This window comes from Elephas maximus, chromosome 25, assembly GCF_024166365.1.
Source record: "Elephas maximus indicus isolate mEleMax1 chromosome 25, mEleMax1 primary haplotype, whole genome shotgun sequence".
Classification (NCBI taxonomy): Eukaryota; Metazoa; Chordata; class Mammalia; order Proboscidea; family Elephantidae; genus Elephas; species Elephas maximus.
In genome coordinates this window covers 2,473,874-2,486,558 of record NC_064843.1, presented here as the reverse complement: position 1 = coordinate 2,486,558, position 12,685 = coordinate 2,473,874, and positions in this window count along the sequence as shown.

Here is a 12,685-nt window from a genome sequence, read left to right as displayed (position 1 = left end):
GTCGAATGGAGCCAAATAGAGACGATTAAAGTAGAAAAGAGCTGAATAGAGCCAAAAAGGGCTGAATAAGGTTGAATCGAGCCTAACTATGCTGAATTGAGCCGAATCGACCCGATTCAAGTCCAATAGAGCTAAATGGAGCCGATTCAAGCCTAATCACATGGAATCGCGTCGAAATGCATTGAAGTGAATTGAATAGATTAGAGTAGAGGGGGGTAGGGTAGGAGAGGTTTAGAAGAGAAGAGAAGAGAACACAACAGAAAGAATAGAATAGAATTAAGTAGAGTAGAAGAGAGTGAAATAGAGTTGAATAGAGGTGAATAGAGCCGAAAAGAGCCGAACAGAGCTGAATACACCCGAATCGACCAAATTCGAGGGGAATCAAGATGAAACATGTCGAATCGCTTTGAAATGTGTTGAATGGAATCAAATAGATTAGTGTAGGGCAGGTAAGGTTAGGGTAGGGTAGACTACGACAGAACTGAAAGAAAACAGTAGAGTAGAGAAAAGTAGGGTAGAGTAGACTAGAGACAAATAGAGTCGAATACTGCTGAACAGAGCCAAATAGAGGGGAAAAGAGCCGAGTAGAACCGAATTGAATCTAATGGAGGAAAAGGAGCTGAATCGAACCGATACGACCTAAATCAGGTCGAATCTCTTTCAAGTGTGTCACATAGAATCGAACAGATTACAGTAGGGTAAGGTAGGGTAGGGTAGGGTAGAATAGAATGCAGTAGAAAAGAACAGAAGAGAACTGAAAGAATAGAATAGGGTCGAGTAGTGTAGAGTATAGAAGAGTAGAGTAGAATAGAGTTCCATATTAACGAATAGAGCCAGAAAGAGCCGAAACGATAGAAATCAAGACGAATCGTGACGAATCCCGCGGAATCGTGCCGTATCGCTTCGAATCCCGTCAGATTGCATTGAATCCCATCGATTGAAGTCAAATCCAATCCAATCGATTAGAATAGACTACTACTCTAAAAAACACATTTTTGTTTAGAGTCACATAAAGTACAAGACAATAGAATAGAGTATGATGGAGTAGAATGCTGTAGAATGGAGTCGAATGGAGTCGAAAAGAGATAATAGAGTTGAGTAGAGTCTAATAGAGGAGAATAGAGCTGAATAGAGCCTATTAGAGCCGAATAGAACTTACTAGAGCCAAATGGAGCCGATTAGAGCCGAATCGAACAGATTTGAACTGAATGGGGATGAGTGGAGTGGAATGGAGCCGATTTGAGCCGAATCGCATCGAAATGCGTGGAAACGACTCAAGTAGAAGAGATTAGAGTAGGGTAGGATAGAATAGAGAAGAATAGAATTGAACACAGTAGAACAGAAGAGAAAGAATACAATAGAATGGGGTAGAAAAAAGTAGAGGAGAGTAGAGTAAACAGAGTCGAATAGAGTCAAATCGAGCCGAATGGAGACGAAACAAGACAAATCACGTCGAATCCCATCGAATCAATTACAGTAAATTAGAGTACAGTAGAGTAGAATAGTGTAGAATGGAGTAGAATGGGGTGCGATGAAATCGAATGGAGTCGAAGAGAGTAGAAAAGATCCAAATAGAGCTAAATAGTGCCGAAGAGGGCCGAATCGAGCGGAATTGAGCCAAATCAAGCCAAACTGAGCCGAATCCAGTGAATCGAGCCTAATGGAGCCGAATGAAGCTGAATCGACACTATTCGATCCAAATGGACACGAATCTAAACGATATGACCCGAATTGGGTCAAAATTCATCATATGGAATTGAATAGATTAGAGTAGGGGAGGTTCGGGTATGGTAGGGTTGGGTAGAATAGAGTAGAGTAGAATAGAATAAAACAGAATAGAACAGAACAGAACAATACAGAAAGAATACAGAAAAGAGTAGACTAGAGTACAGTAGAGGGGAATAGAGTGAGAATAGAGCCAAATCGAGCCGAATCGCGTCGAAATGGGTCGAATCGTATCCAATCAAACGGATGAGAATAGATTAGAGTTGGGTAGCATAAGGTACGGTAGAATAGAGTAGAATAGAACAGGATAGAAACCATACTACAGAATACATCAGCTAAGAGTAGACTAGAGTACAAACGAGTAGACTAGAGTACAATAGAGTCGAATAGAGTCGAATAGAACTGAATAGTGCCGAATGCAGACAAGAGGAGAGGAACCGCGTTGAATGGATTAGAGTTAGAGTAGGGTAGGTAGAGCAGAATAGAGTAGTGTAGAATGGTGTGGAATGAATAGAATGGAGTGAAATCGAGATGAATAGAGTAGAAAAGAGTCAAATAGAGCAGAATAGGGCCAATAAGGCCGATTCGAGCAGAATCGAAGCGATTCAATCCAAAACGAGCCAAATGGAGCCTAATTGAGCCGAAGAGAGCCAAATCGATCCGAATCACGTTAACTTCGTAAAATCGAATCAAAACGTATAGATTAGAGAAGGGGAGGGGAGGGTAGAATAGACTAGAGTAGAATAGAAGAGATTAGAGCAGAATATAAAGAATGGAATAGATTGGAAAAGAGTAGAGTCGAATAGACCGAATAGAGACGGATAGAGCTGAATGGAGGTGAATACAGCTGAAAAGAGTCGTATAGTGCCGAAAAGCACCTAATTGAGCCGAATCAAGCAGAATCACACCGACTGTAGCTGAATAGAGTCGTAGCCCATCGAATCCCATCGAATCACATCACTTTGGGTCAAATCGGGTCGAATCGCGTCAAATTACGTCGAATGTCATCGAATCACGCCGAATCGCTTCGTATCACATCGATTAACTTCGAATTACATCGAATCTCATAGAATCCTGCTGAATCACGTCGAGTCACATGGAATCTCTTCAAATGTCTTCGAATCCCATTGAATCCCTTCAGAGCTCGTCCAATTCCGTCGAATCCCATCAAATCACGTCGAACTGAATTGAATAGATTAAAGTAGGGTAGTTCTGGGTGGGGTGCAGTAGGGTAGGGTAGGGTAGAATAGAACAGAGTACAAGAGAATAGGAGAGAATGGTGTGGAATGGAATAGAATGGAGTTGAAAGGAGTCGAATAGAGACGGATAGAGATGAATAGAGTAGAAAACAGTGGAATAGAGCAGGATAGGGCCGAATAGGACCAAAGAAGGCCTAATCGAGCAGAATCGACACAATCTGAGCCAAATCGAGATGAATGGAGCGAAATCGAGCTGAATGGAGCCGATTCGAACCGAATTGAGCTGATTCAAGCCTAATCACTTCGAATCGCGTGGAAATGTGTCAAATAAAATCGAATCGAACAGATTAGAGAAGGGGAGGGGAGGGGAGCGGAGGGTAGAATAGAATAGAACAGTACTGAAGAGAAAGAATAGAATATAGTACAGTAGAGTAGAGCAAAGAAAAGTAGAGAAGAGTAGAGTAGAATTGAGTCGAATAGAGACAAATAGTGCAGCATATAGCTGAATAGAGCCAATTCGAGCCGAATCGAGCCAAATGGAAACAAAACAAGATGAATCGTGTCGAATTGCTTCGAACCGCGTCCAATCGAATCCGTTAGAATAGATTAGAGGAGGGTAGGGTAGGGTAGAAAAGAATAGAGTAGAATAGTGTAGAAAGGAGTAGAATGGAGCCAAATGGGGTTGACTAGAGACAGAGTAGAAAACAGTCGAATCGAGCTGAGTAGGGCCGAATAAGGCTGCACTGAGTTAAATCGAGTTGAAACGAGCAGAATCAAGCTGAATGGAGCTGATGGTGCCGAATGGAGCCGATTCAAGCACGATCGCGTCCAATTGCATCGAAATGCTTCGAATCGAATCAAATCGAATAGATTAGAAGAGAATAGGGTACGGTACGGTGTTTTAGGATGGGGTAGATGAAGGTAGACTATGGTACAGTAGACAAGAAAAGGCTAGAGTAGTAGCTTAGACTAATAAGCTGGACTAGTGAGCTAGACTAGGGGCGTAGATCAGTAGCCTAGACAACTAGCCTTGGACAGTACCCTTGCCTTGACAAGTACCCTGAGTTTGTTCCCTAAACTAGTACCCTTGCCTTAACTAGTAGCCTTATCTAGTAGCCTTACCTTAACTAGTACCCTGGCCTTAACTAGTACCCCTAACTAGTAGCCTTGCCTTAAGTAGTGGTCTTAAATACGACCCTTGTCTCAAACAGTACCCTCAACAAGTACCAGTGCCTTAACAAGTACCCTTAACTATTACCCTGGCATTAACTAGTACCATTAACTAATAAACCTTAGCTTAACTAGTACCCTTAACGAGTACCCTGGCATGAACTAGTAGCCGGAAATAGTACCCTTGCCCTAACTAGTACCCTTAATTACTACCCTTATTGAGTACTCCTAAGTAGTAGGGTACGGTACGGTCGGGTACCGTAGGGTAGGGTAGCATACGGTGGAACAGAGAAAATAGAATAGAACAGCATAGGTCAGGGTAGGTTAGTTTAGTGTAGGGTATGGTAGAGTAGCATGGGATGGAATAGGGAAAATAGAAAAAGAGAATAGGATACAACAGAATAGAATAGATTAGGATAGGGTACAGTGGGGTAGGGTTCTGTAGAATAGGATAGTGTAGAATGGAATAGAATGGTGTGGAATGGAGTCGAATGGAGTCGAATAGAGATGAATAGAGCAGAAAAGAGTGGAATAGAGCTGAATAGCGCTGAACAGGGCCCCATACGGCCAAATCCAGCCGAATCAAGCCAAATCGAGCCGAATCGAGTCGAATCAACCAGATTCGAGCTGTATGGAGCCGAATGGAGCTGAAACAAGCCCAATAGAGACAAAAAAATGAACCGGGCCAAACTGAGCCAAATCACAACTAATCTCATCCTATTGCATCCCATTTCATTGAGTCCCATGAAATCCAACCAAAACCCATCGAATCTCATGGAATCTCACCGAATAACATTGAACTGTGTCAAATAGAGCAGAATGGTATGGAATTGAATGGAATCCAATTAAATTGAATAGATTAGAGTAGTGTAGGTTAGGCTGGGATTCGGTAGGTTAGGGCAGAGTATAATAGAATAGAGGGGAACACAAAGAGTAGAATGGAGTAGAGTTGAGCAGAGTAGAATAGTCAGAGTCGAGCAGTGCCGACTATAGATGAATAGATCCAATTCAAGCTGAATCGAGTCAAATGGAGAGGAAATGAGACAAATCGTAATGAATCAAATTGATTAAAATCGATAAGAGTAGGGTAGGGTAGAAGAGAATAGAATAGTGCAGAATGCAGTAGAATGGAGTCGAATCGTGTGGAACGGAGTCGAATGGAGCCAAATAGAGACGATTAAAGTAGAAAAGAGCTGAATAGAGCCAAAAAGGGCTGAATAAGGTTGAATCGAGCCTAACTATGCTGAATTGAGCCGAATCGACCCGATTCAAGTCCAATAGAGCTAAATGGAGCCGATTCAAGCCTAATCACATGGAATCGCGTCGAAATGCATTGAAGTGAATTGAATAGATTAGAGTAGAGGGGGGTAGGGTAGGAGAGGTTTAGAAGAGAAGAGAAGAGAACACAACAGAAAGAATAGAATAGAATTAAGTAGAGTAGAAGAGAGTGAAATAGAGTTGAATAGAGGTGAATAGAGCCGAAAAGAGCCGAACAGAGCTGAATACACCCGAATCGACCAAATTCGAGGGGAATCAAGATGAAACATGTCGAATCGCTTTGAAATGTGTTGAATCGAATCAAATAGATTAGTGTAGGGCAGGTAAGGTTAGGGTAGGGTAGACTACGACAGAACTGAAAGAAAACAGTAGAGTAGAGAAAAGTAGGGTAGAGTAGACTAGAGACAAATAGAGTCGAATACTGCTGAACAGAGCCAAATAGAGGGGAAAAGAGCCGAGTAGAACCGAATTGAATCTAATGGAGGAAAAGGAGCTGAATCGAACCGATACGACCTAAATCAGGTCGAATCTCTTTCAAGTGTGTCACATAGAATCGAACAGATTACAGTAGGGTAAGGTAGGGTAGGGTAGGGTAGAATAGAATGCAGTAGAAAAGAACAGAAGAGAACTGAAAGAATAGAATAGGGTCGAGTAGTGTAGAGTATAGAAGAGTAGAGTAGAATAGAGTTCCATATTAACGAATAGAGCCAGAAAGAGCCGAAACGATAGAAATCAAGACGAATCGTGACGAATCCCGCGGAATCGTGCCGTATCGCTTCGAATCCCGTCAGATTGCATTGAATCCCATCGATTGAAGTCAAATCCAATCCAATCGATTAGAATAGACTACTACTCTAAAAAACACATTTTTGTTTAGAGTCACATAAAGTACAAGACAATAGAATAGAGTATGATGGAGTAGAATGCTGTAGAATGGAGTCGAATGGAGTCGAAAAGAGATAATAGAGTTGAGTAGAGTCTAATAGAGGAGAATAGAGCTGAATAGAGCCTATTAGAGCCGAATAGAACTTACTAGAGCCAAATGGAGCCGATTAGAGCCGAATCGAACAGATTTGAACTGAATGGGGATGAGTGGAGTGGAATGGAGCCGATTTGAGCCGAATCGCATCGAAATGCGTGGAAACGACTCAAGTAGAACAGATTAGAGTAGGGTAGGATAGAATAGAGAAGAATAGAATTGAACACAGTAGAACAGAAGAGAAAGAATACAATAGAATGGGGTAGAAAAAAGTAGAGGAGAGTAGAGTAAACAGAGTCGAATAGAGTCAAATCGAGCCGAATGGAGACGAAACAAGACAAATCACGTCGAATCCCATCGAATCAATTACAGTAAATTAGAGTACAGTAGAGTAGAATAGTGTAGAATGGAGTAGAATGGGGTGCGATGAAATCGAATGGAGTCGAAGAGAGTAGAAAAGATCCAAATAGAGCTAAATAGTGCCGAAGAGGGCCGAATCGAGCGGAATTGAGCCAAATCAAGCCAAACTGAGCCGAATCCAGTGAATCGAGCCTAATGGAGCCGAATGAAGCTGAATCGACACTATTCGATCCAAATGGACACGAATCTAAACGATATGACCCGAATTGGGTCAAAATTCATCATATGGAATTGAATAGATTAGAGTAGGGGAGGTTCGGGTATGGTAGGGTTGGGTAGAATAGAGTAGAGTAGAATAGAATAAAACAGAATAGAACAGAACAGAACAATACAGAAAGAATACAGAAAAGAGTAGACTAGAGTACAGTAGAGGGGAATAGAGTGAGAATAGAGCCAAATCGAGCCGAATCGCGTCGAAATGGGTCGAATCGTATCCAATCAAACGGATGAGAATAGATTAGAGTTGGGTAGCATAAGGTACGGTAGAATAGAGTAGAATAGAACAGGATAGAAACCATACTACAGAATACATCAGCTAAGAGTAGACTAGAGTACAAACGAGTAGACTAGAGTACAATAGAGTCGAATAGAGTCGAATAGAACTGAATAGTGCCGAATGCAGACAAGAGGAGAGGAACCGCGTTGAATGGATTAGAGTTAGAGTAGGGTAGGTAGAGCAGAATAGAGTAGTGTAGAATGGTGTGGAATGAATAGAATGGAGTGAAATCGAGATGAATAGAGTAGAAAAGAGTCAAATAGAGCAGAATAGGGCCAATAAGGCCGATTCGAGCAGAATCGAAGCGATTCAATCCAAAACGAGCCAAATGGAGCCTAATTGAGCCGAAGAGAGCCAAATCGATCCGAATCACGTTAACTTCGTAAAATCGAATCAAAACGTATAGATTAGAGAAGGGGAGGGGAGGGTAGAATAGACTAGAGTAGAATAGAAGAGATTAGAGCAGAATATAAAGAATGGAATAGATTGGAAAAGAGTAGAGTCGAATAGACCGAATAGAGACGGATAGAGCTGAATGGAGGTGAATACAGCTGAAAAGAGTCGTATAGTGCCGAAAAGCACCTAATTGAGCCGAATCAAGCAGAATCACACCGACTGTAGCTGAATAGAGTCGTAGCCCATCGAATCCCATCGAATCACATCACTTTGGGTCAAATCGGGTCGAATCGCGTCAAATTACGTCGAATGTCATCGAATCACGCCGAATCGCTTCGTATCACATCGATTAACTTCGAATTACATCGAATCTCATAGAATCCTGCTGAATCACGTCGAGTCACATGGAATCTCTTCAAATGTCTTCGAATCCCATTGAATCCCTTCAGAGCTCGTCCAATTCCGTCGAATCCCATCAAATCACGTCGAACTGAATTGAATAGATTAAAGTAGGGTAGTTCTGGGTGGGGTGCAGTAGGGTAGGGTAGGGTAGAATAGAACAGAGTACAAGAGAATAGGAGAGAATGGTGTGGAATGGAATAGAATGGAGTTGAAAGGAGTCGAATAGAGACGGATAGAGATGAATAGAGTAGAAAACAGTGGAATAGAGCAGGATAGGGCCGAATAGGACCAAAGAAGGCCTAATCGAGCAGAATCGACACAATCTGAGCCAAATCGAGATGAATGGAGCGAAATCGAGCTGAATGGAGCCGATTCGAACCGAATTGAGCTGATTCAAGCCTAATCACTTCGAATCGCGTGGAAATGTGTCAAATAAAATCGAATCGAACAGATTAGAGAAGGGGAGGGGAGGGGAGCGGAGGGTAGAATAGAATAGAACAGTACTGAAGAGAAAGAATAGAATATAGTACAGTAGAGTAGAGCAAAGAAAAGTAGAGAAGAGTAGAGTAGAATTGAGTCGAATAGAGACAAATAGTGCAGCATATAGCTGAATAGAGCCAATTCGAGCCGAATCGAGCCAAATGGAAACAAAACAAGATGAATCGTGTCGAATTGCTTCGAACCGCGTCCAATCGAATCCGTTAGAATAGATTAGAGGAGGGTAGGGTAGGGTAGAAAAGAATAGAGTAGAATAGTGTAGAAAGGAGTAGAATGGAGCCAAATGGGGTTGACTAGAGACAGAGTAGAAAACAGTCGAATCGAGCTGAGTAGGGCCGAATAAGGCTGCACTGAGTTAAATCGAGTTGAAACGAGCAGAATCAAGCTGAATGGAGCTGATGGTGCCGAATGGAGCCGATTCAAGCACGATCGCGTCCAATTGCATCGAAATGCTTCGAATCGAATCAAATCGAATAGATTAGAAGAGAATAGGGTACGGTACGGTGTTTTAGGATGGGGTAGATGAAGGTAGACTATGGTACAGTAGACAAGAAAAGGCTAGAGTAGTAGCTTAGACTAATAAGCTGGACTAGTGAGCTAGACTAGGGGCGTAGATCAGTAGCCTAGACAACTAGCCTTGGACAGTACCCTTGCCTTGACAAGTACCCTGAGTTTGTTCCCTAAACTAGTACCCTTGCCTTAACTAGTAGCCTTATCTAGTAGCCTTACCTTAACTAGTACCCTGGCCTTAACTAGTACCCCTAACTAGTAGCCTTGCCTTAAGTAGTGGTCTTAAATACGACCCTTGTCTCAAACAGTACCCTCAACAAGTACCAGTGCCTTAACAAGTACCCTTAACTATTACCCTGGCATTAACTAGTACCATTAACTAATAAACCTTAGCTTAACTAGTACCCTTAACGAGTACCCTGGCATGAACTAGTAGCCGGAAATAGTACCCTTGCCCTAACTAGTACCCTTAATTACTACCCTTATTGAGTACTCCTAAGTAGTAGGGTACGGTACGGTCGGGTACCGTAGGGTAGGGTAGCATACGGTGGAACAGAGAAAATAGAATAGAACAGCATAGGTCAGGGTAGGTTAGTTTAGTGTAGGGTATGGTAGAGTAGCATGGGATGGAATAGGGAAAATAGAAAAAGAGAATAGGATACAACAGAATAGAATAGATTAGGATAGGGTACAGTGGGGTAGGGTTCTGTAGAATAGGATAGTGTAGAATGGAATAGAATGGTGTGGAATGGAGTCGAATGGAGTCGAATAGAGATGAATAGAGCAGAAAAGAGTGGAATAGAGCTGAATAGCGCTGAACAGGGCCCCATACGGCCAAATCCAGCCGAATCGAGCCGAATCGAGTCGAATCAACCAGATTCGAGCTGTATGGAGCCGAATGGAGCTGAAACAAGCCCAATAGAGACAAAAAAATGAACCGGGCCAAACTGAGCCAAATCACAACTAATCTCATCCTATTGCATCCCATTTCATTGAGTCCCATGAAATCCAACCAAAACCCATCGAATCTCATGGAATCTCACCGAATAACATTGAACTGTGTCAAATAGAGCAGAATGGTATGGAATTGAATGGAATCCAATTAAATTGAATAGATTAGAGTAGTGTAGGTTAGGCTGGGATTCGGTAGGTTAGGGCAGAGTATAATAGAATAGAGGGGAACACAAAGAGTAGAATGGAGTAGAGTTGAGCAGAGTAGAATAGTCAGAGTCGAGCAGTGCCGACTATAGATGAATAGATCCAATTCAAGCTGAATCGAGTCAAATGGAGAGGAAATGAGACAAATCGTAATGAATCAAATTGATTAAAATCGATAAGAGTAGGGTAGGGTAGAAGAGAATAGAATAGTGCAGAATGCAGTAGAATGGAGTCGAATCGTGTGGAACGGAGTCGAATGGAGCCAAATAGAGACGATTAAAGTAGAAAAGAGCTGAATAGAGCCAAAAAGGGCTGAATAAGGTTGAATCGAGCCTAACTATGCTGAATTGAGCCGAATCGACCCGATTCAAGTCCAATAGAGCTAAATGGAGCCGATTCAAGCCTAATCACATGGAATCGCGTCGAAATGCATTGAAGTGAATTGAATAGATTAGAGTAGAGGGGGGTAGGGTAGGAGAGGTTTAGAAGAGAAGAGAAGAGAACACAACAGAAAGAATAGAATAGAATTAAGTAGAGTAGAAGAGAGTGAAATAGAGTTGAATAGAGGTGAATAGAGCCGAAAAGAGCCGAACAGAGCTGAATACACCCGAATCGACCAAATTCGAGGGGAATCAAGATGAAACATGTCGAATCGCTTTGAAATGTGTTGAATCGAATCAAATAGATTAGTGTAGGGCAGGTAAGGTTAGGGTAGGGTAGACTACGACAGAACTGAAAGAAAACAGTAGAGTAGAGAAAAGTAGGGTAGAGTAGACTAGAGACAAATAGAGTCGAATACTGCTGAACAGAGCCAAATAGAGCGGAAAAGAGCCGAGTAGAACCGACTTGAATCTAATGGAGGAAAAGGAGCTGAATCGAACCGATACGACCTAAATCAGGTCGAATCTCTTTCAAGTGTGTCACATAGAATCGAACAGATTACAGTAGGGTAAGGTAGGGTAGGGTAGGGTAGAATAGAATGCAGTAGAAAAGAACAGAAGAGAACTGAAAGAATAGAATAGGGTCAAGTAGTGTAGAGTATAGAAGAGTAGAGTAGAATAGAGTTCCATATTAACGAATAGAGCCAGAAAGAGCCGAAACGATAGAAATCAAGACGAATCGTGCCGAATCCCGCGGAATCGTGCCGTATCGCTTCGAATCCCGTCAGATTGCATTGAATCCCATCGATTGAAGTCAAATCCAATCCAATCGATTAGAATAGACTACTACTCTAAAAAACACATTTTTGTTTAGAGTCACATAAAGTACAAGACAATAGAATAGAGTATGATGGAGTAGAATGCTGTAGAATGGAGTCGAATGGAGTCGAAAAGAGATAATAGAGTTGAGTAGAGTCTAATAGAGGAGAATAGAGCTGAATAGAGCCTATTAGAGCCGAATAGAACTTACTAGAGCCAAATGGAGCCGATTAGAGCCGAATCGAACAGATTTGAACTGAATGGGGATGAGTGGAGTGGAATGGAGCCGATTTGAGCCGAATCGCATCGAAATGCGTGGAAACGACTCAAGTAGAACAGATTAGAGTAGGGTAGGATAGAATAGAGAAGAATAGAATTGAACACAGTAGAACAGAAGAGAAAGAATACAATAGAATGGGGTAGAAAAAAGTAGAGGAGAGTAGAGTAAACAGAGTCGAATAGAGTCAAATCGAGCCGAATGGAGACGAAACAAGACAAATCACGTCGAATCCCATCGAATCAATTACAGTAAATTAGAGTACAGTAGAGTAGAATAGTGTAGAATGGAGTAGAATGGGGTGCGATGAAATCGAATGGAGTCGAAGAGAGTAGAAAAGATCCAAATAGAGCTAAATAGTGCCGAAGAGGGCCGAATCGAGCGGAATTGAGCCAAATCAAGCCAAACTGAGCCGAATCCAGTGAATCGAGCCTAATGGAGCCGAATGAAGCTGAATCGACACTATTCGATCCAAATGGACAGGAATCTAAACGATATGACCCGAATTGGGTCAAAATTCATCATATGGAATTGAATAGATTAGAGTAGGGGAGGTTCGGGTATGGTAGGGTTGGGTAGAATAGAGTAGAGTAGAATAGAATAAAACAGAATAGAACAGAACAGAACAATACAGAAAGAATACAGAAAAGAGTAGACTAGAGTACAGTAGAGGGGAATAGAGTGAGAATAGAGCCAAATCGAGCCGAATCGCGTCGAAATGGGTCGAATCGTATCCAATCAAACGGATGAGAATAGATTAGAGTTGGGTAGCATAAGGTACGGTAGAATAGAGTAGAATAGAACAGGATAGAAACCATACTACAGAATACATCAGCTAAGAGTAGACTAGAGTACAAACGAGTAGACTAGAGTACAATAGAGTCGAATAGAGTCGAATAGAACTGAATAGTGCCGAATGCAGACAAGAGGAGAGGAACCGCGTTGAATGGATTAGAGTTAGAGTAGGGTAGGTAGAGC